Genomic DNA, 27,854 nt, shown 5'->3' with positions numbered 1-27,854 from the left:
TATCATTATAAACTTTGCATCTTTTGGCATCAATATTATGAATATGTGTATCATCATGATCAAGATTCAATAGAAATAGACCACTCTTCAAGGGTGCATAACCATAAAATATATTACTCATATAAATAGAACAACCATTATTCTCTGATTTAAATGAATAACAGTCTTGCAGTAAACAAGATCTAGATATAATGTTCATGCTCAACGCTGGCACCAAATAACAATTATTCAGGTCTAAAACTAATCCCAAAGGTAGATGTAGAGGTTGCGTGCCGACGGCAATCACATCAACCCTGGAACCATTTTCGACACGCATCGTCACCTCGTCCTTAGCCAATCTTCGTTTAATCCGTAGTCCATGCTTCGACTTACAAATATGAGCAACAAAACGGATACACCCATTTTGCATTATCTTTTCCTATTGTTATTTATGTTGTTTTATTGTATAATAATGCTTTTTGGAGTAATTCTAATGCCTTTTCTCTCATAATATGCAAGGTATGCACAAAGGGGGAGAATTCTGGCAGTTGGAAATCTGGACCTGAAAAAGCTACGTCAAGCTACCTATTCTGCACAACTCCAAATGAGCTAAAACTTCCAAGGATTTTTTATGGAATATTTAAGAATTATTGGAGCAAATAAGTACCAGAGGGGGGCCACCAGGTGGGCACAACCCACTTGGGCGCGCCAAGAGGCCCAAGCGCGCCCTGGTGGGTGCTGCCCTCCTCGGCCCACCTCCGGTGCCCATCTTCTAGTATATAAGTCATTTTGACCTAGAAAAAATAAGAGGACTTTTGGGATGAACCAACGCCGCCTCAAGTCGGAACTTGGGCAGGAGCACTTTTGCCCTTCGGTGGAGTGATTCCACCTGGGGAACTTCCCTCCCAGAGGGGGAAATCATCATCATCATCACCAACAACTCTCCCATCTTGGAGAGGGCTATCTTCATCAACATCTTCAACAACACCAACTCCTCTCAAACTCTAGTTCATCTCTTGTGTTCAATCTTTGCATCAAAACTATAGATTGGTGCTTGTGGGTGACTAGTAATGTTGATTACATCTTGTAGTTGATTACTATATGGTTTATTTGGTGGAAGATTATATGTTCAGATCCATTATGCTATTTAATACCCCTCCGATCTTGAGCATGATTATCATTTGTGAGTAGTTACTTTCGTTCTTGAGGTCACAGGAGAAATCATGTTGCAAGTAATCATGTGAACCTGATATGTGTTCGATATTTTGATGATATGTGTGTTGTCATTCTGTTAGTGGTGTCATGTGAACGTCGACTACATGACAGTTCACCATATTTGGGCCTAAGGGAATGCATTGTGGAGTAGTTATTAGATGATGGGTTGTGAGAGTTACAGAAGCTTAAACCCCAGTTTATGCGCTATTCCATAAGGGACCGATTGGATCCAAAAGTTTAATGCTATGGTTAGAATTTATTCTTAATACTTTTCTCGTAGTTGCGGATGCTTGCAAGAGGGTTAACCATAAGTAGGAGGTTTTTTCAAGTAAGAACAACACCTAAGCACCGGTCCACCCACATATCAAATTATCAAAGTACCGAACACGAATTAAGCCAACATGATGAAAGTGGCTAGATGAAATTCCCGTGTACCCTCAAGAACACTTTGCTTATCATAAGAAACCGTTTTGGCTTGTCCTATTGGGCTACCTTTCTGCACTTTTTTTACTACTATTGTTACTTGCTCGTTACAAATTATCTTACTATCAAACTACTCCGCTACTTACAATTTTAGCACTTGCGGACATTACCTTGCTGAAAACCACTTGTCATTTCCTTCTGCTCCTCGTTGGGTTCGACACTCTTACTTATCGAAAAGTCTATAATTGATCCCATATACTTGTGGGTCATCAAGGCTATTTTCTGGCGCCGTTGCCGAGGAATGAAGCACTCTTGGTAAGGAAACATTATTACTACATGCTGAAATTTATTGTCACTTGCTACTATGGAAAACAATCCTTTGAGGGGTTTGTTCGGGTATCTTCACCTTGACCGGAACCACAATTAGTTGCCCCTCAACCTACTACACCTACTGAAAATATTGAATATGAAATTCCTTCGGGTATGTTAGAACAACTGCTAGCTAATCCTTATGCAGGAGATGGAACCGAACATCCTGATATGCACTTGATATATGCGGATGAAATTTGTGGATTGCTTAAGATTGCAGGTTTGCCGGAGATTAAGCTAACAAGAAGGTTTTCCCTTTATCTTTGAAGGGAAAATCATTGACATGGTATAGGCTATGCGATGATATTGGATCTTGGAACTAGAATCGATTAAAATTGGAATTTCATCAAAAAAATATCCTATGCATCTAGTTCATCGTGATCGGAATTACATACTCCCTCCGTACGAAAATACTTGTCATCAAAATGGATAAAAGGGGGTGTATCTAGACGTATTTTAGTTTGAGATACATCTCTTTTTATCCATTTTGATGACAAGTATTTTCAGACGGAGGGAGTATATAATTTTTGGTCTCGTGAAGGAGAAAGTATCGCTCTAGCTTGGGGGAGGCTTAAGTCAATGCTATATTCATGCCCCAATCATGAGCTCTCAAGAGAAATTATTATTCATAATTTTTATGCTCGGCTTTCTCGTAATGATCAATCCATGCTCGATACTTATTGTACTGGTTCTTTTATGAGGAAGACTATTGAATTCCGGTGGGATCTTTTAGAAAGAATTAAACAAAACTCTGAAGATTGGGAGCTTTACGAAGGTAAAGAGTCAGGTATTGAACCTAAGTTTGATGCTTTTCAAAAGTTTAGCACTAAATATGGACTTGACTCTGAGATAGTAGCTTCCTTTTGTGAATCTTTTGCTACTCATATTGATCTCCCTAAGGAGAAGTGGTTTAAATATCACCCACCAATTAAAGAAGTTTAAGAACCGGTAAAAGCTAAAGAAGAAACTATCATTTACAACATTGATCCAGTTGTTCCCACTGCTTATATTGAAAAACCACCTTTCCCTGTTAGAATGAAAGAACATGCTAAAGCTTCAACTGTGGTTAACAAACGTTATGTTAGAACACCCAAACCATCTGAAAAAAATCAGAGTTGAACCTAGTGTTGCTATTGTTAAAGATCTCTTAGTCGATAATATTGATGTGCATGTTATTTACTTCTGTGATGAAGCTTATAGAATTGCCAAACCTGAAGGAAAAGATAAACATAGACAAGTTGTTGGCATGCTTGTTGTCTTAGTTAAGATAGGAGATCATTGTTATCATGGGTTATGTGACCTAGGTGCTAGTGTGAGTGCTATTCCTTTTTCCTTATATCAAGAAATTAAGGATGAAATAGCACCTGTTGAAATAGAAGGCATAGATGTCACTATTAAAATTGCTAATAGAGATACTATATCACCAGTTGGGATTCTTAGAGATGTTGAAGTCTTGTGTGGGAAAATAAAATACCCTACTGATTTTCTTGTTCTTAGGTCCCCACAAGATGACTTTTGTTGCATTATTTTTGGTAGACCTTTCTTGAACACCGTCAATGCTAAAATAGATTGTGAGAAACAAACTGTCGGTGTTAGCTTTGGTGATGAATCTCATGAATTTAATTTTTCCAAGTTTAGTAGACAACCTCATAAGAAAGATTTGCCTAGTAAGGATGAAATTATTGGTCTTGCTTCTATTGTTGTGCCTCCTATTGATCCTTTGGAATAATATTTGCTAGACGATGAAAATGATTTGCATATGCGTGAAAGAAATGAAATAGATAGAATATTTTTCGAACAACAACCTCTGCTTAAACACAATTTTCCTATTGAAACTCTAGGAGGTCCTCCTCCACCTAAGGGTGATCCTGTGTTTGAATTAAAACAATTGCCAGACACTTTGAAATATGCTTATCTTGATGAGAAAAAGATATATCCTATTATTATTAGTGCTAACCTTTCAGAACATGAATGAGAACGATTATTGAAAGTTCTAAGGAAGCACATGGCTGCTATTGGATATACTCTTGATGATGTTAAGGGCATTAGTCCCACTCTATGTTAGCATAAGATTTATATGGAACCTGATGCTAAACCCGTTGTTGATCACCAACGTCGGTTAAATCCGAAGATGAAAGAAGTGGTAAGAATAGAAATATTGAAACTTTTGGAAGCAGGTATAATCTATCTTATAGCTGATAGTAGATGGGTAAGTCATGTCCATTGTGTCCCTAAGAAGCGAGGTATTACTGTTGTTCCTAATGATAATAATGAGCTCATTCCACAAAGAATTGTCACAGGCTATAGGATATTAATTGATTATAGAAAATTAAACAAAGCAACTAGAGAAGATCATTACCCTCTGCCTTTTATTGATCAAATGTTAGAAAGATTATCTAAGCACACACATTTTTGCTTCCTTGATGGATATTCTGGCTTTTCACAAATACCTGTTTTACAATCTGATCAAGAAAAGACCACTTTTACTTGTCCTTTTGGAACTTTTTCTTATAGACATATGACTTTTGGTTTATGTAATGCACCTGCTACCTTCAAATATGTATGACTGCTATATTCTCTGATTTTTGTGAAAATATTGTTGAGGTTTTCATGGATGACTTTTTTGTTTATGGGAAGCCTTTTGATGATTGTTTAAGCAATCTTGATCGAGTTTTGTAGAGATGTGAACAAAAAAATCTTGTCTTGAATTAGGAAAAGTGTCACTTCATGGTTAATTAAGGTATTGTTTTGGGCCATAAATTTTTTGAGAGAGGCATTGAGGTGGACAAAGCCAAGGTTGATGCAATTGAGAAAATGCCATGTCCTAAAGATATCAAAGGTATTCGTAGTTTCCTTGGTCATGTTGGATTCTATAGGAGGTTTATCAAAGACTTTTCTAAAATTTCTAGGCCTCTTACGAATCTTTTGCAAAACGATATTGCCTTTGTGTTTGATGATGATTGTTTGGAAGCCTTTGAAACACTAAAGAAAGCCTTAATTACTACAGCTATCATTCAACCACTTGATTGGAACTTGCCTTTTGAGATTATGTGTGATGCTAGTGATTATGATGTTGGTGTTGTTCTAGGACAAAGATTTGATAAAAAACTGATTGTTATTCATTACGCTAGTAAAACTCTAGATAGTGCTCAACGAAACTTTGCTACTACTTAAGAAGAATTCTTAGCAGTGGTGTTTGCTTGTGATAAATTCAGATCTTACATTGTTGATTCTAAAGTAATTGTTCACATCGATCATGCTGCTATAAAATATCTTATGGAAAAGAAAGATGCTAAACCTAGACTCATTAGGTGGTTTCTTCTGCTACAAGAATTTGATTTGCATATCACTGATAGGAAAGGAGCAGAGAACCCCGTAGCTGATAACTTGTCTAGGCTTGAAAATGTTCTTGATGACCCACAACCTATTAATGATAGCTTTCCTGATGAACAACTAGCTGCAATAAATGTTTCTAATAGTACACCTTGGTATGCTGACTATGCTAATTATATTGTTGTTAAATACATACCACATAGCTTCACATACCAACAAAAGAAAAAAATCTTCTATGATTTAAGATATTACTTTTGGGATGACCCACATCTTTATAAAGGAGTAGATGGTATTGTTAGACGTTGTGTAACTAAGCATGAACAGGAACAAATCCTACGAAAATGTCACTCTAAAGCTTATGGATGACATCGCACGGGAGACAGAACCGCTCATAAGGTATTGCAATCTGGTTTTTATTGGCCTACTCTCTTCAAAGATGCCCGTAAGTTTGTCTTGTCTTGTGATGAAGCCAAAGAATAGGCAATATCGGTAAGCGTCAAGAAATGCCTATGAATTATTCACTTGTAGTTGAACCATTTGATGTTTGGGGATTTGATTTCATGGGACCTTTTCCTTCCTCTAATGGGCATACACATATTTTGGTTGTTGTTTATTATGTTACTAAGTGGGTAGAAGCTATTCCAACCAGTAGTGCTGATCACAACACCTCTATTAAAATGCTTAAGGAAGTTATTTTCCCAAGGTTTGGAGTCCCTAGATATTTAATGACTGATGGTGGTTCACACTTTATTCATGGTGCTTTCCGTAAAATGCTTGCTAAGTATGATGTTAACCATAGAATTGCGTCACCTTATCATCCTCAGTCTAGTGGTCAAGTTGAACTTAGCAATAGAGAAATAAACTAATCTTGCAAAAGACTGTCAATATGTCCCGGAAGAATTGGTCTAAGAAATTAGATGATGCACTTTGGGCTTATAGAACAGCTTATAAAAGTCCTATGAGTATGTCTCCCTATAAAATGGTTTATGGAAAAGCTTGCCATTTGCCTCTTGAGTTAGAACATAAAACATATTGGGCAATTAAAGAACTCAATTATGATTTCAAACTTGCTGGTGAAAAGAGGTTATTTGATATTAGCTCATTAGATGAATGGAGAACCCAGGCTTATGAAAATGCAAAGTTATTCAAAGAAAAAGTTAAAAGATGGCATGACAAAAGAATCCAAAAACGTGAGTTCAAAGTTGGAGAATATGTTCTTTTGTACAACTCTAGTTTCAGATTCTTTGCAGGAAAACTCCTCTCCAAATGGGAAGGATCTTATGTCATCGAGGAAGTCTATCAATTCGGAGCTATCAAAATAAATAACGCCGAAGGTACTAACCCTAAGGTTGTCAATGGGCAACTAATAAAACACTATATCTCAGGTACGCCCATTAATGTTGAAAGCAATATTATCCAAACTTTGACACTGGAAGAACACATAAAGGAAACCTTCCGGAACACTCCAGAATCATGAAAAAAGGGAGGTACGTGATACAGTAAGTAAACGAACTCCAAAAAAATCCGCAAAAATATTTTTTTGTCAGTTTTGGAATATTTAGAAAATTAGGAAAATAAGAAACTTCCAGGAAAGTGACCCTGGTGGGCACGATACACCAGGGCGCGCCAGGCATGCCTGGCGCGCTCAGGTGGGTTGTGCCCACCTCGGGTACTTTTTGGACTCTGTTTTTCTTCCATTTTGCTTGTTCCCCAATATAAAAAATATATATACCTCCCGAATCTATTGACCTTCGTATCGCGAATAAATCTCCTGTTTTCTTTTCTTGTTGTTTTCTGTCAGATCCAATCCATCATGGCCGCTTCAAGCTCCTCCAAGGACAAGTTCTTCGACAACATCATCAACATATCTGCGGGAGGTGATGCAACACCCTCAAGCTATCCAGATGCGCGATGGGGTGCTGCACATCTGCGATGTGCAAGGACCCAAGGGGACTGGATCCATGGATGCCAGGCTTGAAGCTATGGAGCAGGACATATTCAGGTGCAGGGGGAGGGTGGAATGTGGACTTAATGCCAATCACCTCATGATCGCAGACTACACCCGTGATCTCAAGCTGGATGGCAAGCCCATAAAGGACATCATCTTATCCCTCAACGAGCAATTCAACTTCCTCCATAGCCAGATCCACGACCTTTAAAGCCAAGTCTTTGAATATGAGGCAAGGTTTAAAGGTATGAGTTTGGTTGCCAATTGCAGGATCCAGGAGACTCACTTCTCCTCTCATGATGGTGAGCCTCTGCTGTGGAAACCCGAGGACAAGAAACCTTCTACTTCATCACCACCACCTTCTTCTTCACCACCAAAAGAAAAATTGAGTATCGGGTACGGGCACTCCCCTTGGCTTTCTCCAAGCTTGGGGGAGGTGCCCCGGTATTGTATCATCTCCACTATATTTTGCCTTTACTTTCTTAGTTCGATCCATGGTTATCTTTTGCTATTAGATGTATAAAAGTTTGGTTCGATCCTTTCTTTTGGTGAGTTTGCTTAGTGACCAATCCTTGTAATCGTGTGCAAGATATATAATAAAGTCTAGTTTGAGATTTTCCTTCTTTACTTTCTTGTTTCAATAAAAATAAAGGAAATAAAAGAAAAATATCATATGCTAATCTTATGGTAAGTGATGACATTACACAAGGAAAAGTATAAGTAGAAAATTTTATTGTAGATTGAACATAGCATCGGTCAATGATGCAACTCATGAAAGAATTAATAAGGGAAGAGAAGATTCACATATAAATATATCCTGGAAATCTTTTATGATTGTGAGCACCCATCAAAATATTATATGCCAAAATTGTTGACGTTGAACAAGGAAGACAACTTAATGATTTATGTTTATTCATATTCACATAGAAGTTATATTGTCATATATCCTTCAACATGTGGTGCTTGCCCCTATCTTTGCTAGCCAAAAACTCCGCACTAAGTAGAGATACTACTTGTGCATCCAAAACCCTTAAACCCAAATCTTGTTTGAGATTCCACCATTCCAACCTATGGATTGAGTAAGATCCTTCAAGTAAGTTGTCATCAGTGCAAAAATGGCAATAAAAATTGCTTCTAAAAGTGTGAGATCATTAGTGTAAGGGAAAATTGAGCGTTGTACGAACTTGTGATGGTGAAGAATAAAAGCGACATACTGCATAATAAAGGTTGCCATCACAAGGGGCAATATAACGTGATGTTCTCTTGCACTAAGGGGCTGAGCATACAAACAAAAAGCGCATGGCAACCTTTGCTTCCCTCTGCGAAGGGCCTATATTTTAATTTCATGTATTTACTTTCATGCAAGAGTCAAAGTTTTTCTCTCTATTCCTTTTATTTTTCTCCTTTGGCAAGCATCATGTGGTGAGGAAAGATCTAGGCACATATATCCAGTTGAATATGGGTAGCATGAGTTATTATTGTTGACATCACCCTTGAGGTGAGTGCGTTGGGAGGCAAAACTATAAGCCCCTATCTTTCTATGTGTCCGATTGAAACGTTTTGCTCATGTGTACGCGATGAGTGTTAGCAATTATAGAAGACTAAATGATGGTTGAGTATGTGGACTTGCCTAAAGGCTCCGATACGTGACCCTTCCTGAAAATATGATGAATTGTAGTTGCAAAGTTGACTGAGAACATAGTTTAATGGTTTCCAATAGAGTTTATGCTTTATACTTCGATGTTGTGATGAATTGTCACTTGTTCATGAGAAGTCTATGATAAAAGTATTATGTTAAAGTTTGTTGTTGTTATAATAAATTACATGATGTTGCTATGTCCGTATTTTTGTTTTTATCGCCACCTCTCTCTCTAAGCATGTGGACATGTTTTTCGATTTCGATTTTCCCTTGAGGACAAGCGAGGTCTAAGCTTGGGGGAGTTGATATGTCTATTTTGCATCATGTTTTCCTACTTTTATTTATGTTATTTTATTGTATAATAATGCTTTTTGGAGTAATTATAATGCCTTTTCTCTCATAATATGCACGGTATGCACAAAGGGGGAGAATTCTGGCAGCTAGAAATCTGAACCTGAAAAATCTACGTCAAGCTACCTATTCTGCACTACTCCAAATTAGTTGAAACTTCCCAAGGATTTTTTATGGAATATTTAAGAATTATTGGAGCAAATAAGTACCAGAGGGGGCCACCAGGTGGGCACAACCCATCTGGGCGCGCCAGGAGGCCCAGACGCTCCCTGGTGGGTGTTGCCCTTGTCGGCCCACCTCCGGTGCCCATCTTCTGGTATATAAGTCATTTTGACCTAGAAAAATAAATAAGAGGAGGACTTTCGGGACGAAGCGCCGCCACCTTGAGGCGGAACTTGGGCAGGAGCACTTTTGCCCTCCGGTGGAGCAATTCCGCAGGGGGAACTTCCCTACCAGAGGGGGAAATCATCGTCGTAATCATCACCAACAACTCCCCCATCTTGGGGAGGGCTATATTCATCAACATATTCAAAAGAACCAACTCCTCTCAAACCCTAGTTCATCTCTTGTGTTCAATCTTTGTATCAAAACTATAGATTGGTGCTTGTGGGTGACTAGTAGTGTTGATTACATCTTGTAGTTGATTACTATATGGTTTATTTGGTGGAAGATTATATGTTTAGATCCATTATTCTATTTAATACCCCCCTGATCTTGAGCATGATTATCATTTGTGAGTATTTATTTTCATTCTTGAGGTCACGGGAGAAATCATGTCGCAAGTAATCATGTGAACTTGGTATGTGTTCGATATTTTGATAATATGTATGTTGTCATTCTCTTAGTGTGTCATGTGAACATCGACTACATGACACTTCACCATATTTGGGCCTAAGGGAATGCATTGTGGAGTAGTTATTAGATGGTGGGTTGCGAGAGTGACAGAAGCTTAAACCCCATTTTATGCGCTATTCCGTAACGGACCAATTGGATCCAAAAGTTTAATGCTAGGGTTAGAATTTATTCTTAATACTTTTCTCGTAGTTGTGGATGCTTGCGAGAGGGTTAATCATAAGTAGGAGGTTTGTTCAAGTTCCCCTTCTTTTTACCCTTGCCCTTCTTCTTGAAACTAGTGGTCTTGTTAACCATCAAGTGATCTTCTTCTTGATTTCTACCTCCACGGCCTTTAGCACCGTGAAGAGCTTGGGAATAGTCTTCTCCATCCCTTGTATATTATAGTTCATCATGAAGCCTTTGTAGCTTGGCGGCAGTGATTGAAGAACTCTGTCAATGACACAATCATCTGGAAGATTAACTCCCAGCTGAGTCAAGTGATTATGGTACCCAAACATTCCGAGTATGTGCTCACTAACAGAACTATTCTCCTCCATCTTGCAGCTATAGAACTTGTTGGAGACTTCATATCTCTCAACTCGGGCATTTTCTTGAAATATTAACTTCAACTCCTGGAACATCTAATATGGTCCATGACATTCTAAATATCTTTGAAGTCCCGATTCTAAGCCGTAAAGCATGGCACAATGAACTAACGAGTAGTGCTACGTCTTGAGCTTGCGTTGGTTTTCCTTGAAGAGGAAAGGGTGATGCAGCAATAGTAGCATAAGTATTTCCCTCGGTTTTTGAGAACCAAGGTATCAATCCAGTAGGAGGCTCCTCAAAAGTCCCACACATCTACACAAACAAACAAAGAACTCGCAACCAACACAATAAAGGGGTTGTCAATCCCTTCATGGCCACTTGCGAAAGTGAGATCTGATAGAGATAGTATGATAAGATAAATATATTTTTGGTATTTTAGAATATAGATAGGAAAAGTGAAGATGCAAATAAAAGTAGATTGAAAACTTATATGATAAAAGATAGACCCGGGGGCTATAGGTTTCACTAGTGGCTTCTCTCAAGATTGCATAAGTATTACGGTGGGTGAACAAATTACTGTCGAGCAATTAATAGAAAAGTGAATAATTATGAGATTATCTAGGCATGATCATGTATATAGGCATCACGTTCGTGACAAGTAGACCGACTCCTGCCTGCATCTACTACTATTACTCCACACATCGACCGCTATCCAGCATGCATCTAGAGTATTAAGTTCATAAGAACAGAGTAACGCATTAAGAAAGATGACATGATGTAGAGGGATAAACTCATGCAATATGATATAAACCCCACCTTTTTATCCTCGATGGCAACAATACAATACGTGCCTTGCAACCCCTATTGTCACTGGGTAAGGACACCGCAAGATTGAACCCAAAGCTAAGCACTTCTCCCATGGCAAGAAAGATCAATCTAGTAGGCCAAACCAAACTGATAATTCGAAGAGACTTTTAAAGATAACTCAATCATACATAAAGGAATCCAGAGGAGATTCAAATATTTCTCATAGATAAACTTGATCATAAACTCACAATTCATCGGATCTCGACAAACACACCGCAAAAAGAGTTACATCGAATAGATCTCCACAAGAGAGGTGGAGAACATGGTATTGAGATCCAAAAAGAGAGAAGAAGCCATGTAGCTAATAACTATGGACCCGAAGGTCTGTGATAATCTACTCACAACTCATCGGAAGGGCTATGGTGTTGATGTAGAAGCCCTCCGTGGTCGATCCCCCTCCGGCGGATCACCGACGAAGGCTCCAAGATGGGATCTCACGGATACAGAAGGTTACGATGGTGGAAATTGTTTCTCGTTGGCTCCCTGGATGTTTTCGGGGTATGTGGGTATATATAGGAGGAAGAAGTAGGTCGGTGGCCGCCCGAGGGGCCCACGAGATAGGGGCGCGCCCTGTAGGGGTGGGCGCGCCCTCACCCTCGTGGCCGCCTCGATCGCTTCTTGACTTGCACTCCAAGTCCTCTGGATCATGTTTGTTCCGAAAATCACGCTTCTAAAGGTTTTATTCTGTTTGGACTCTGTTTGATATCCTTTTCTTCGAAATACTGAAATAGGCAAAAAAACAGCAATACGGGTTGGGCCTCCGGTTAGTAGGTTAGTCCCAAAAATGATATAAATGTGTAAAATAAAGCCCATAAACATCCAAAAAGGGGTAATATAATAGCATGGAACAATAAAAAATTATAGATATGTTGGAGACGTATCAAGCATCCCCAAGCTTAATTCCTGCTCGTCCTCGAGTAGGTAAATGATAAAAACAGAATTTTTGATGTGGAATGCTACCTAGCATAATTCTCAATGTAATTTTCTTTATTGTGGCATGAATTTTCAGATCCAAATGATTCAAAATAAAAGTTCATATTGACAAAAGAAATAGTAATACTTCAAGCATACTAATAAAAGTAATCATGGTTTCTCAAAATAACATGGCTAAAGAAAGTTCATCCCTACAAAATCATATAGTTAGGCTATGCTTTCGTCTCACAAAAATGTTCCCAAATTCTACACCCTCGATGACAAGCCAAGCAATTGTTTCGTACTTAAATAATCTCAAACTTTTTCAACTTTCACGCAATACATGAGTGTGAGCCATGGATATAGCGCTATGGGTGGAATAGAATATGATGATGGGGATTGTGTGGAGAAGACAAAAAAAGGAGAAAGTCTCACATTGACGAGGATAATCAACGGGCTATGGAGATGCCCATCAATTGATGTCCACATGAGAAGTAGGGATTGCCATGCAACAGATGCACTAGAGCTATAAATGAATGAAAGCTCAACAAAAGAAACTAGTGGGTGTGCATCCAACTTGCTTGCTCATGAAGACCTAGGGCATTTGAGGAAGCCCATCGTAGGAATATACAAGCCAAGTTCTATAATGAAAAATTCCCACTAGTATATGAAGGTGACAACATATGAGACTCACTATATGAAGAACATGGTGCTACTTTGAAGCACAATATATGAGACTCGCTATATGAAGAACATGGTGCTACTTTGAAGCACAAGTGTGGAAAAAGAGATAGTAACATTGCCCCCTTTTTATTTATTTTCTTGTTTTCTTTTTCATTTTTTTCTTTGGCCTTTTTTTCTTTCTTTAGGACAATGCTCCAATAATGATGATCGTCACACTTTTATTGATTTACAACATATGAATTACAACTCAAAACTAGAACAAGTTATGACTCTATATCAATGCCTCCGGCGGTGTACCGGGATGGTGCAATGAATCAAGAGTGACATGTATGAAAAAATATGCATGGTGGATTTGCCACAAATACGATGTCAACTACATGATCATGCAATGGCAATATGACAAAAGTAATGTGTGTCATGATGATAAACGGAACGGTGGAAAGTTGCATGGCAATATATCTCGGAATGGCTATGGAAATGTCGTAATAGGTAGGTATGGTGGCTGTTTTGAGGAAGATATAAGGAGGTTTATGTGTGATAGAGCGTATCGTATCACGGGGTTTGGATGAACCGGTGAAGTTTGCACCAACTCTCAAGGTGAGAAAGGGCAATGCACGGTACCGAAGAGGCTATCAATGATGGAGAGGTAAAAGTGCGTATAATCTATGGACTCAACATTAGTCAAAATAACTCATATACTTATTGCAAAAATTTAGAAGTCATAAAAACCAAGCACTAGGCGCATGCTCCTAGAGGGATAGATTGGTAGGAAAAGACCATCGCTTGTCCCCGACCGCCACTCATAAGGATGCATAATCCAAGGACACTTCATGTTTCAAATTTGTTACACAACTTTAACCATACGTGCATGCTACGGGACTTGCTAAATTCAACACAAGGATTCTTTAAATTCATAATCACCCAACTAGCATGACTTTAATATCACTACCTCCATATCTCAAAACAATTATCAAGTATCAAATTGATCATAGCATCCAATTCACTTCCTATGATAGTTTTTATTATACCCAACTTGGATGCCTACCATTCTAGGACCAATTTTATAACCATAGCAAATACCATGCTGTTCTAATAGACTTTCAAAATAATATAAGTTAAGCATGAGAGACTAGCAATTTCTACAAAATTAAGCCACCGCCGTGCTCTAAAATATATAAGTGAAGCACTAGAGCAAAAACTATCTAGCTCAAAAGATATAAGTGAAGCCCATAGAGTATTCTAATAAATTTCAATCAAGTGGGCTTATCCCAAAAGGTATGTACAGCAAGTATGATTGTGTAAAACTAAAAAGCAAAGACTAATATCATACACGACGCTCCAAGCAAAACACATATCATGTGGCGAATAATAATATAGCTCCAAGTAAAGTTACCAATGAACGAAGACGAAAGAGGGGATGCATTCCCGGGGCATCCCCAAGCTTAGGCTTTTGGATACTCTTGAATATATTGGTGTGCCATTGTCATCCCCAATCTTAGGCTTTTGCCACTCCTTATTCCGTAGTCCATCAAATCTTTACCCAAAACTTGAAAACTTCACAACACAAAACTCAACAGGAAATCTCATAAACTCCGTTAGTGAAAGAAAACAAAACCACCATATAAGGTACTGTAATGAACTCATTCTTTATTTATTTTGGTGTTAAACCGACTGTATTTAAAGTTCTCTATGGTTCATACCACTTAATACTAGCCATAGATGCATCAAAGTAAGCAAACAACACACGAAAAACAGAATCTGTCAAAAATAGAACAGTCTGTAGAAATCTGTATCTAACGCAAACTTCTGAAACTCTAAAAATCCTACCAAAATAGGAAGTCCTGGGAAATTTGTCTATTGATTAGAAGCAAAAATAATCAAGGCAAAATCACGTTTCTGTGATTTAACAAAACTAATTTCGTGTGCGCAAAGTTTCTGTTTTTCAGCAAAATAAAATTAACTATCACCATAGGTTATCCTATAGGTTCTACTTGGCACAAACACTATTTAAAACATAGAAACACATCTAAACATAAGGTAGATGCAAATTTTATTACTAAACAGAAACAAAAACAAAAAACAAAAATAAAATTGGGTTGCCTCCCAACTAGCGCTATCGTTTAACGCCCCTAGCTAGGCATAAAAGCGAGGATAGATCTAAGTAGTGCCATAATAATAAGATAGATCTTGAAAACTAATCTCATATTCTCTATGTTCAGCAGCAAGTTTTCTTTGAGGCTAGCAAAAGTAATCAAAAGGGCTAAATTTAGCGGGACAAAAGTCCCCAAGATCAATCACAGGAGGAACGGGCTCCTCCTTTGGCCCTTCATAATGCACAACTAATTCATCACTATAAGCATTCTTTTGGCAAAATTTCATGAGCCTATACTCAAGAGAGTATCCTAGCTCATTATTTCGAAGAGAAAAATCATTATTAAGTTTGGAAATTCTATCAACTAGGACATTGGTAGGAACCTTTTTTCTAAGGTTTTCGTTGAAAGCAACATAGTCCGAAGATTGAAAACGCCTAATTTCCTCTTGATCGAAGAGGACCGCCTTTATGGGAGGACGACCGGCGTCCACCCTATAGTGCGCAAAGATTTCTTTGGCCTCTCTTATTATAAATTTAAACTCATGAGCCAAAAAGATAGTAACAACACGCTTAACAGAAGAATTCTCAATATTAGAAAATTCTAGGAAAATTCTTTGTATGCAAGGATGCATATGCATAAATTGTCTTTCAAGTTCAACTACAAGCATAGCGATAGCATCCGCAAGACTACTAGTTCTATGAAGAATAGAACCACCCATGGAAGGTAAAGCACCAACACAAGTAAAGAAATCTTGAATAACACCTTTTCCAATAATGTTACCACTACCGATTCGAAACTTTTTAGTATGCAAGATAGGGGGTTCTTCAGCCGGAGCCTCAGAATTTTCCATGTTATTGTTATTGTCCATATCAACGATAATCTCCCCAATTTCAGACATAACAGCAAACAAAAGTGAGGAAGAAGAAGAAGGCTAACAAAAGAGAGACAGGAAGATTCAGAAAGAGAGGGCAAATGAAACGACAATGGTGAAGTGGGGGAGAGGAAAATGAGAGGCAAATGGCAATAATGTAAATGCGAGGGAGATGAGTTTGTGATGGGTACTTGGTATGTCTTGACTTGAGAGAAGACCTCCCCGGCAACGGCGCCAGAAATCCTTCTTGCTACGTCTTGAGCTTGCGTTGGTTTTCCTTGAAGAGGAACGTGTGATGCAGCAATAGTAGCATAAGTATTTCCCTCAGTTTTTGAGAACCAAGGTATCAATCCAGTAGGAGGCTCCTCAAAAGTCCCACGCACCTACACAAACAAACAAATAACTTGCAACCAACGCAATAAAGGGGTTGTCAATCCCTTCACGGCCACTTGCGAAAGTGAGATCTAATAGAGATAGTATGATAAGATAAATATATTTTTGGTATTTTATAATATAGATAGGAAAAGTAAAGATGCAAATAGAAGTAGATTGAAAACTTATATAATAAAAGATAAACCCGGGGGCCATAGGTTTCACTAGTGGCTTCTCTCAAGATAGCATAAGTATTACTGTGGGTGAACAAATTACTGTCGAGCAATTGATAGAAAAGCAAATAATTATGAGATTATATAGGCATGATCATGTATATAGGCATCACGTCCGTGACAAGTAGACCGACTCCTGCCTGCATCTACTACTATTACTCCACACATCGACCGCTATCCAGCATGCATCTAGAGTATTAAGTTCATAAGAACAGAGTAACGCATTAAGAAAGATGACATGATGTAGAGGGATAAACTCATGCAATATGATATAACCCCCACCTTTTTATCCTCGATGGCAACAATACAATATGTGCCTTGCAACCCCTATTGTCACTGGGTAAGGACACTGCAAGATTGAACCCAAAGCTAAGCACTTCTCCCATGGCAAGAAAGATCAATCTAGTAGGCCAAACCAAACTGATAATTCGAAGAGACTTGCAAAGATAACTCAATCATACATAAAAGAATTCAGAGGAGATTCAAATATTTCTCATAGATAAACTTGATCATAAACCCACAATTCATCGGATCTCGACAAACACACCGCAAAAAGAGTTACATCGAATAGATCTCCACAAGAGAGGGGGAGAACATGGTAGTGAGATCCAAAAAGAGAGAAGAAGCCATCTAGCTAATAACTATGGACCCAAAGGTCTGTGGTAAACTACTCACAACTCATCGGAAGGGCTATGGTGTTGATGTAGAAGCCCTTCGTGGTCGATTCCCCCTCTGGTGGAGCGCCGACGAAGGCTCCAAGATGGGATCTCACGGATACAGAAGGTTACGGTGGTGGAAATTGTTTCTCATTGGCTCCCTGGATGTTTTCGGGGTATGTGGGTATATATAGGAGGAAGAAGTAGTTCGGTAGCCGCCCGAGGGGCCCACGAGATAGGGGGTGTGCCCTGTAGGGGTGGGCGCGCCCTCCACCCTTGTGGCCGCCTCGATCGCTTCTTGACTTGCACTCCAAGTCCTCTGGATCATGTTTGTTCCAAAAATCACGCTCCCGAAGGTTTCATTCCATTTGGACTCCGTTTGATATTCGTTTTCTTCGAAATACTGAAATAGGCAAAAAAACAGCAATACGGGCTGGGCCTCCGGTTAGTAGGTTAGTCCCAAAAATGATATAAATGTGTAAAATAAAGCCCATAAACTTTCAAAAGGGGGTAATATAATAGCATTGAACAATAAAAAATTATAGATACGTTGGAGACGTATCAAGTAGTCATCAACACGCGACTGCCAGGCATTCACAATGTCTGCAGTTGCTGGGGCAGGTGGTACACCTAGCGGTGTATCAAGGACATAATTCTTCTGTGCAAAAATGAGGATAATCCTCAAGTTACAGACCCAATCCGTGTAGTTGCTACCATCATCTTTCAACTTAGCTTTCTCTAGGAACGCGTTAAAATTCAAAGGAACGGTAGCACGGCCATTGATCTACAACATAGATATGCAAAAAAACTACCAGGACTAAGTTCATGATAAATTAAGTTCAATTAATCATATTACTTAAGAACTCCCACTTAGATAGACATCCCTATAGTCATCTAAATGATATGTGATCCAAATCAACTAAACCATGTCCGATCATCACGTGATATGGAGTAGTCTTCAATGGTGAACATCTCTATGTTGATCATATCTACTATACGATTCACGTTCGACCTTTCGGTCTCCAGTGTTCCGAGGCCATATCTGTATATGCTAGGCTCGTCAAGTTTAACCCGAGTATTCCGCGTGTGCAAAACTGGCTTGCACCCGTTGTATTTGAACTTAGAGCTTATCAAACCCGATCATCACGTGGTGTCTCAACACGAAGAACTTTCGCAATGGTGCATACTCGGGAAGAACACTTATACCTTGAAATTTTGTAAGGGATCATCTTATAATGCTGATTTATCAAGTTTGTTGTTTTAACCTTCACAAGGACCGGCCACAGTCAAATTTGATTCAACTAAAGTTGGAGAAACAGACACCCGCCAGCCACCTTTATGCAAAACTAGTTGCATGTCTGTCGGTGGAACCGGTCTCATGAACGCGGTCATGTAAGGTTGGTACGGTCGCCTTCATCCAACAATACCGCCGAATCAAAATAAGACATTGGTGATAAGCAGTATGATGATCTTCACCCACAACTCTTTGTGTTCTACTCGTGCATATCATCTACGCATAGACCTGGCTCGGATGCCACTGTTGGGAAACATAGCATGCAATTTCAAAAATTTCCTATGCTCACGCAAGATCTATCTAGGAGATGCATAGCAACGAGAGGGAGAGAGTGTGTCCATGTACCCTTGTAGACCGAAAGCAGAAGCATTAACTTAACGTGGTTGATGTAGTCGACTGTCTTCTCGAATCAATCGATCAAGTACCGAACGTACGACACCTCCGAGTTCTGCACACGTTCAGCTCGATGATGTCCCTCGAACTCTTGATCCAATAGAGGTACGAAGGAGTCGATGAGTTCTATCAGCACGACGGCGTGGTGACGGTGATGGTGATGTGATCCGCGCAGGGCTTTGCCTAAGCACTACGATAATATGGCCGGAGGAGTAAACGGTGAAGGGGGCACCACACACGGCTAAGAAACAATTGATGTGCTTTGGGGTGCCCCCTGCCCCCGAATATAAAGGTGGGAGGAGGGAGAGGGCTGGCCAAGGGTGCTCCCCCAAGGGGGGAGTCCTACTAGGACTCCCAGTTCAATTCGCCCCCCTTCCTTTCCGGAGGGGGAAAAGAGGGAAGGGAGAGAGAGAGGGAGAAGGAAAGAGGGGGTCGCACCCCCTCACCTAGTCGGACTCCCATGGGGGGCGCCACCTCCTATAGCTTTCCTCCTCCTCTCCCCTATGGCCCATCAGGCCCATTAACTTTCCGGGGGGGGGGGGGGCGTGTTCCGGTAACCCCTCGGGACTCCGAAAAATCCCCGAACCACTCCGGAACCATCCCAGTGTCCAAATATAGGCTTCTAATATATCAATCTATATCTCTCGACCATTTTGATACTCCTCGTCATGTCCGTGATCTCATCCGGGACTCCGAACTACCTTCGGTCACCAAAACATATAACTCATATAATACATATCATCATCGAATGTTAAGCGTGCGGACCCTATGGGTTCGAGAACTATGTAGACATGACCGAGACACCTCTCCGGTCAATAACCAATAGAGAACTTGGATGCTCATATTGGTTCCCACATATTCTCCGAAGATCTTTATCGGTCGATCCGCAATGTCAACATACGTTATTCCCTTTGTCATCGGTATGTTACTTGTCTGAGATTCAATCTTCGGTATATTCATACCTAGTTCATCTCATTACCGGCAAGTCTCTTTACTCATTCTGTAGTGCATCATCCCGTAACTAACTCTTTAGTAACATTGCTTGCAAGGCTTCATATGATGTGCATTACCGAGAGGGCCCAGAGATACCTCTCTAATACTCGGAGTGACAAATCCTAATCTAGATCTATGCCAACCCAACAAACACCTTCGGAGATACCTCTAGAGCATAGTTATAATCACCCAGTTATGTTGTGACGTTTGATAGCACACAAGTGAAGGAAATATGGCCTAGGGGCAATAATAAAGTTATTATGTATTTCCTTATTTCATGATAAATGTTTATTATTCATGCTAGAATTGTATTAACCGGAAACTTAGTACATGTGTGAATACATAGACAAACGTAATGTCACTAGTATGCCTCTACTTGACTAGCTCGTTGAATCAAAGATGGTTAAGTTTCCTAACCATAGACATGAGTTGTCATTTGATTAACGGGATCACATCATTAGGAGAATGATGTGATTGACTTGACCCATTCCGTTAGCTTAGCACTTGATCATTTAGTATGTTGCTATTGCTTTCTTCATGACTTATACATGTTCCTATGAATATGAGATTATGCAACTCCCGTTTACCAGAGAAACACTTTGTGTGCTACCAAACGTCACAACATAACTGGGTGATTATAAAGGTGATCTACAGGTGTCTCTGAAGGTACATGTTGAGTTGGCGTATTTTGAGATTAGGATTTGTCACTCCGATTGTCGGAGAGGTGTCTCTGGGCCCTCTCGGTAATGCACATCACTATAAGCCTTTCAAGCAATGTGACTAATGAGTTAGTTGCAGGATGATGCATTACATAACGAGTAAAGAGACTTGCCGGTAACGAGATTGAACTAGGTATTGAGATACCGACGATCGAATCTCGGGCAAGTAACATACCGATGACAAAGGGAACAACGTATGTTGTTATGCGGTTTGACCGATAAAGATCTTCGTAGAATATGTAGGAGCCAATATGAGCATCCAGGTTCCGCTATTGGTTATTGACCAGAGACGTGTCTTGGTCATGTCTACATAGTTCTCGAACTCGTAGGGTCCGCACGCTTAAAGTTCGGTGACGATTGGTAATATGAGTTTATGTGTTTTGATTTACCGAAGGTAGTTCGGAATCCCGGATGAGATCGGGGACATGACGAGGAGTCTCGAAATGGTCGAGACGTAAAGATTGATATATTGGACGACTATATTCGGACACCGTGAAAGGTTCCGAGTGATTCGGGTATTTATCAGAGTACCGGAGAGTTACGGAATTCGTCGGGGAGTATATGGGCCTTATTGGCCCTTAGTGGAATAGAGGAGGAGGAAGCCTAGGAGGGGGCGTGCCCCCCCAAGCCCAATCCGAATTGGGTGACGGGGCCGGGGCCCCTTTCCTTCTTCTCTCCCTCCTCTTTCCTACCTTTCCTACGCCAACTTGGAAGGGGGGAATCCTACTCCCGGTGGGAGTAGGACTCCCTATGGCGCGCCAAGAGAGGGCCGACCCTCCCCCTCCTCTACTCCTTTATATACGGGGGAAGGGGGCACCCCATAGACACACAAGTTGATCTGTTGATCTCTTCCAGCCGTGTGCGGTGCCCCCCTCCACCAGATTCCACCTCGATCATATCGTAGCGGTGCTTAGGCGAAGCCCTGCGTCGGTAGCAACATCATCACCGTCATCACGCCGTCGTGCTGACGGAACTCTCCTGTGAAGCTTTGCTGGATCGGAGTTCGCGGGACGTCATCGAGCTGAACGTGTGCTAAACTCGGAGGTGCCGTACGTTCTGTACTTGGATCGGTTGGATCGTGAAGACGTACGACTACATCAACCGCATTGTGCTAATGCTTCCGCTTTCGTTCTACGAGGGTACATGGACTCACTCCTCCCCGCTCGTTGCTATGCATCACCATGTTCTTGCATGTGCGTAGGATTTTTTTTTGAAATTACTACGTTCCCCAATAGTGGTATTAGAGCCAGGTGTATGCGTAGATGTTATATGCACGAGTAGAACACAAGTGAGTTGTGGGCGATACAAGTCATACTGCTTACCAGCATGTCATACTTTGGTTCGGCGGTATTGTTGGATCAAGCGGCCCGGACCGACATTACGCGTACGCTTATGCGAGACTGGTTCTACCGACGTGCTTTGCACATAGGTAGCCGGTGGGTGTCAGTTTCTCCAACTTTGGTTGAACCGAGTGTGGCTACGCCCAGTCCTTGAGAAGGTTAAAACAACACTAACTTGACGAAATATCGTTGTGGTTTTGATGTGTAGGTAAGAACGGTTCTTGCTTAGCCCATAGCAGCCACGTAAAACTTGCAACAACAAAGTAGAGGACGTCTAACTTGTTTTTGCAGGGCATGTTGTGATGTGATATGGTCAAGACATGATGAGATATAAGTTGTTGTATGAGATGACCATGTGTTGTTGAAGTAATCGGCAGCTGGCAGAAGCCTTATGGTTGTCTCTTTATTGCATAAGATGCAAGCGCTAAATAATTGCTTTACTTTATCTCTATGCGATAGCAATAGTTGCAAGAGCAATAGTTGGCGAGACGACCATGTGATGACACATTGAAATAGATCAGGATGATGGAGATCATGGTGTCATGCTGGTGACGATGGAGATCTTGACGATGCTTTGGAGATGGAGATCAAAGGCACAAGATGATGATGGCCATATCATGTCACATATTTTGATTGCATGTGATGTTTATCTTTTATTCATCTTATTTTTCTTAGTTCAGCGGTTGCTTTATAAGATGATCTCAGTAAATTTCAAGGTACAAGTGTTCTCCCTAAGTATGCACCGTTGCCAAAGTTCGTTGTGCCGAGACACCACGTGATGATCGGGTGTGATAAGCTCAACGTTCACCTACAACGGGTGCAAGCCAGTTTTGCACACGCATAAATAATCGGGTTAAACTTGACGAGCCTAGCATATGCAGATATGGCATCGGAACACTGGAGACCGAAAGGTCGAGCGTGAATCATATAGTAGATATGATCAACATAGTGATGTTCACCATTGAAAACTACTCCATCTCACATGATGATCGGACATGGTTTAGTTGATTTGGATCACGTGATCACTTAAATGATTAGAGGGATGTCTATCTAAGTGGGAGTTCTTAAGTAATATGATTAATTGAACTTTAATTTATCATGAACTTAGTCCTAATAGTATTTTGCAAATTATGATGTAGATCAATAGCTCGCGTTGTTGCTTTCCTATGTTTTATATGTGTTCCTAGAGAAAACTAAGTTGAAAGATGATAGTAGCAATGATGCGGACTGGGTTCGTGATCTGAAGTTTATCCTCATTGCTGCACAGAAGAATTATGTCCTTGATGCACCGCTAGGAGATAGACCTATTGCAGGAGCAGATGCAGACGTTATGAATGTTTGGCTAGCTCAATATGATGACTACTTGATAGTTTTCTAGTCACCATCACCATCACCAAGTTACTAGAACTTCGTGATGAACTATAGTATGCAAGGGATGACGAAAACGATTCCCGAGCTCTTCGTGATGTTGAAATCAACGAAGGTACAAATCAAGAAAGAGCATCAAGTGTTGATGATTGACAAGACCACTAGTTTCAAGAAAGGGGCAAAGGGAAAGAAAGGGAACTTCATGTAGAATGGCAAGCAAGTTGTCACTTCCATGAAGAGCCCAAAGCTAGACTAAAGCCTGAAAATGAGTGCTTCAACTGCAAACGAAATGGTCACTGGAAGCGGAAATACCGTGAATATTTGGTGGATAAGAAGGATGGCAAAGTGAACAAGGGTATATTCGATATACATGTTATTAATGTGTACCTTACTAGTGTTTATAGTAGCCCCTGGGTATTTGATACTTGTTCGGTTGCTAAAAATTAGTAACTCGAAATAAGAGTTACAGAATAAACAGAGACTAGTTAAGGGTGAAGTGACGATGTGTGTTGGAAGTGGTTCCAAGATTGATATGATCATCATCGCACACTCCCTATACTTTCGGGATTAGTGTTAAACCTAAATAAATGTTATTTGGCGTTTGTGTTGAGCATGAATATGATTTGATCATGTTTATTGCAATATGGTTATTCATTTAAAGTCAGAGAATAATTGTTGTTCTATTTACATGAATAAAACCTTCGATGGTCATACACCCAATGAAAATAGTTTGTTGGATCTTGATCGTAGTGATACACAAATTCATAATATTGATGCCAAAAGATGAAAAGTTAATAACGATAGTGCAACTTATTAGTGGCACTGCCGTTTGGGTCATATCAGTGTAAAGCGCATGAAGAAACTCCGTAAAGATGGACTTTTGTAATTGCTTGGTTATGAATCATTTGATGCTTGCGAACCGTGCCTTTTGGGAAAGATGACTAAAACTCCGTTCTCCGGAATAATGGAACGAGCTACTGACTTGTTGGAAATAATACATACCAATGTATGCGCTCCAATGTGTGTTGATGCTCGTGGCGGGTATCGTTATTTTCTAACCTTCACAGATGATTTGAGCAGATATGAGTATATCTACTTAATGAAGCACAAGTCTGAAACATTTGAAAAGTTCAAAGAATTTCAGAGTGAAGTGGAGAATCATCGTAACAAGAAAATAAAGTTTCTATGATCTAATCATGGAGGAGAATATTTGAGTTACGAGTTTGGCCTTCATTTAAAACAATGTGGAATAGTTTCACAGCTCACGCCACATGGAACACCACATCGTAATGGTGTGTCTGAACGTCGTAACCGCACTTTATTGGATATGGTGCGATCTATGATGTAGCTTACCGATTTACCACTATCGTTTTGGGGTTATGCATTAGAGACAACTGCATTCACTTTAAATAGGGCACCATCAGAATCTGTTGAGATGACGCCTTATGAACTGTGGTTTGGAAAGAAACCAAAGTTGTCGTTTCTTAAAGTTTGGGGCTGCGATGCTTATGTGAAAAAGTTTCAACCTGATAAGCTCAAACCCAAATCGTAAAAGTGTGTCTTCATAGAATACCCAAAGGAAACTTTTGGGTACACCTTCTATCACAGATCCCAAGGCAAGATATTCATTGCTAAGATGGATCCTTTCTAGAGAAGGAGTTTCTCTCGAAAGAGTGAGTGGGAGGAAAGTAGAGCTTGATAAGGTAATTGTACCTTCTCCCGAATTGGAAGGTAGTTCATCACAGAAATCAGTTCCAGTGATTCCCACACCAATTAGTGAGGAAGCTAATGATGATGATCATGAAACTTCAAATTAAGTTACTACAGAACCTCGTAGGTCTTCCAAAGTACAGTCCGCACCAGAGTGGTATGGTAATCCTATTCTGGAAGTCATGTTACTAGACCATGATGAACCTACGAACTATGAGGAAGCGATGATGAGCCCAGATTCCGCGAAATGGCTTGAAGGCCATGAAATCTGAGATGAGATCCATGTATTAGATTAAAGTGCGGACTTTGGTGGACTTGCTCGATGATCGACAAGCCATAGAAAATAAATGGATCTTCAAGAGGAAGACAGACACTGATAGTAGTGTTACTATCTACAAAGCTTGACTTGTCGCAAAAAGTTTTTCGACAAGTTCAAGATGTTGAATACGATGAGATTTTCTCACTCGTATCGATGCTTAAGTCTGTCCGAATCATGTTAGCAATTACCACATTTTATGAAATCTGGCAAATGGATGTCAAAACTGCATTCCTTAATGGATTTATTAAAGAAGAGTTGTATATGATGCAAGCAGAAGGTTTTTTCAATCCTAAAGGTGCTAACAAAATGTGCAAGCTCTAGTGATCCATCTATAGACTGGTGCAAGCATCTCGGAGTTGGAATATACGCTTTGATGAGTTGATCAAAGCATATGGTTTTATACAGACTTTTGGAGAAGACCTGTATTTACAAGAAAGTGAGTGGGAGCTCTGTAGCATTTCTAAAACTATATGTAGATGACATATTGTTGATTGGAAATGATATAGAAATTCTGGATGGCACAAAGGGATACTTGAATAAGAGATTTTTCAAAGAAAGACCTCGGTGAAGCTGCTTACACATTGAGCATCAAGATCTATTGAGATAGATCAAGACGCTTGATAAGTTTTTTCAATGAGTACATACCTTGATAAGATTTTGGAGTAGTTCAAAATGGAACAGTCAAAGAAGGAGTTCTTGCGTGTGTTGCAAGGTGTGAAGTTGAGTAAGACTCAAAACCGGACCATGGCAGAAAATAGAAAGAGAATGAAAAGTCATTCTCTATGCCTTAGTCATAGGTTCTATATAGTATGATATGCTGTGTACCAGACCTATTGTATACCTTGCTCTGTATTTGGCAAGGGAGTACAATTTTGATCTAGGAGTAGATCACTGGACAGCGGTCAAAAATATCCTTAGTGAGGACTAAGGAAATGTTTCTCGATTATGGAGGTGATAAAAGAGTTCATCGTAAAGAGTTACATTGGTGCAAGCTTTTACACCGATCCAGATGACTCTAAGTCTCAATCTGGATACATATTGAAAGTGGGAGCAATTAGCTAGAGTAGCTCCGTGCAGAGCATTGTAGACATGGAATATTTGTAAAAACATACGACTCTGAATATGACAGACCGTTGACTAAACTTCTCTCATGAGAAAAACATGATCATACCTTAGTACTCTTTGGGTGTTAATCACATAGCGACGTGAACTAGATTATTGACTCTAGTAAACCCTTTGGGTGTTGATCACATGACGATGTGAACTATGGGTATTAATCACATACAAATGTGAATATTGGTGTTAAATCACATGGTGATGTGAACTAGATTATTGACTCTAGTGCAAGTGGGAGACTGAAGGAAATATGCCCTAGAGGCAATAATAAAGTTATTATTTATTTCCTTATTTCATGATAAATGTTTATTATTCATGCTAGAATTATATTATCCGGAAACTTAGTACATGTGTGAATACATAGACAAACATAATGTCACTAGTATGCCTCTACTTGACTAGCTCGTTGAATCAAAGATGGTTAAGTTTCCTAACCATAGACATGAGTTGTCATTTGATTAATGGGATCACATCATTAGGAGAATGATGTGATTGACTTGACCCATTCTGTTAGCTTAGCACTTGATCGTTTAGTATGTTGCTATTGCTTTCTTCATGACTTATACATGTTCCTATGACTATGAGATTATGCAACTCCTGTTTACCGGAGGAACACTTTGTGTGCTACCAAATGTCACAACGTAACTGGGTGATTATAAAGGTGCTCTACAGGAGGTACTTGTTGAGTTGGCGTATTTCGAGATTAGGATTTGTCACTCCGATTGTCGGAGAGGTATCTTTGGGCCCTCTCGGTAATGCACATCACTATAAGCCTTGCAAGCAATGTGACTAATGAGTTAGTTGCAGGAAGATGCATTACATACCGAGTAAAGAGACTTGCCGGTTACGAGATTGAACTAGGTATTGAGATACCGACGATCGATTCTCGGGCAAGTAACATACCGATGACAAAGGGAACAACGTATGTTGTTATGCGGTTTGACCGATAAAGATCTTCGTAGAATATGTAGGAGCCAATATGAGCATCCAGGTTCCGCTATTGGTTATTGACCAGAGACGTGTCTCGGTCATGTCTACATAGTTCTCGAACCCATAGGGTCCGCACGCTTAAAGTTCGGTGACGATTGGTAATATGAGTTTATGTGTTTTGATGTACCGAAGGTAGTTCGGAGTCCCGGATGAGACCAGGGACATGACGAGGAGTCTCGAAATGGTCGAGACGTAAATATCGATATATTGGACGACTATATTTGTACATCGGAAAGGTTCCGAGTGATTCGGGTATTTATCAGAGTACCGGAGAGTTACGGGAATTC

Source organism: Triticum aestivum, chromosome 6B, assembly GCF_018294505.1.
Source record: "Triticum aestivum cultivar Chinese Spring chromosome 6B, IWGSC CS RefSeq v2.1, whole genome shotgun sequence".
Taxonomy (NCBI): Eukaryota; Viridiplantae; Streptophyta; class Magnoliopsida; order Poales; family Poaceae; genus Triticum; species Triticum aestivum.
The sequence above is the reverse complement of the archived record's forward strand: the minus strand, read 5'-3'. Positions refer to the sequence as shown.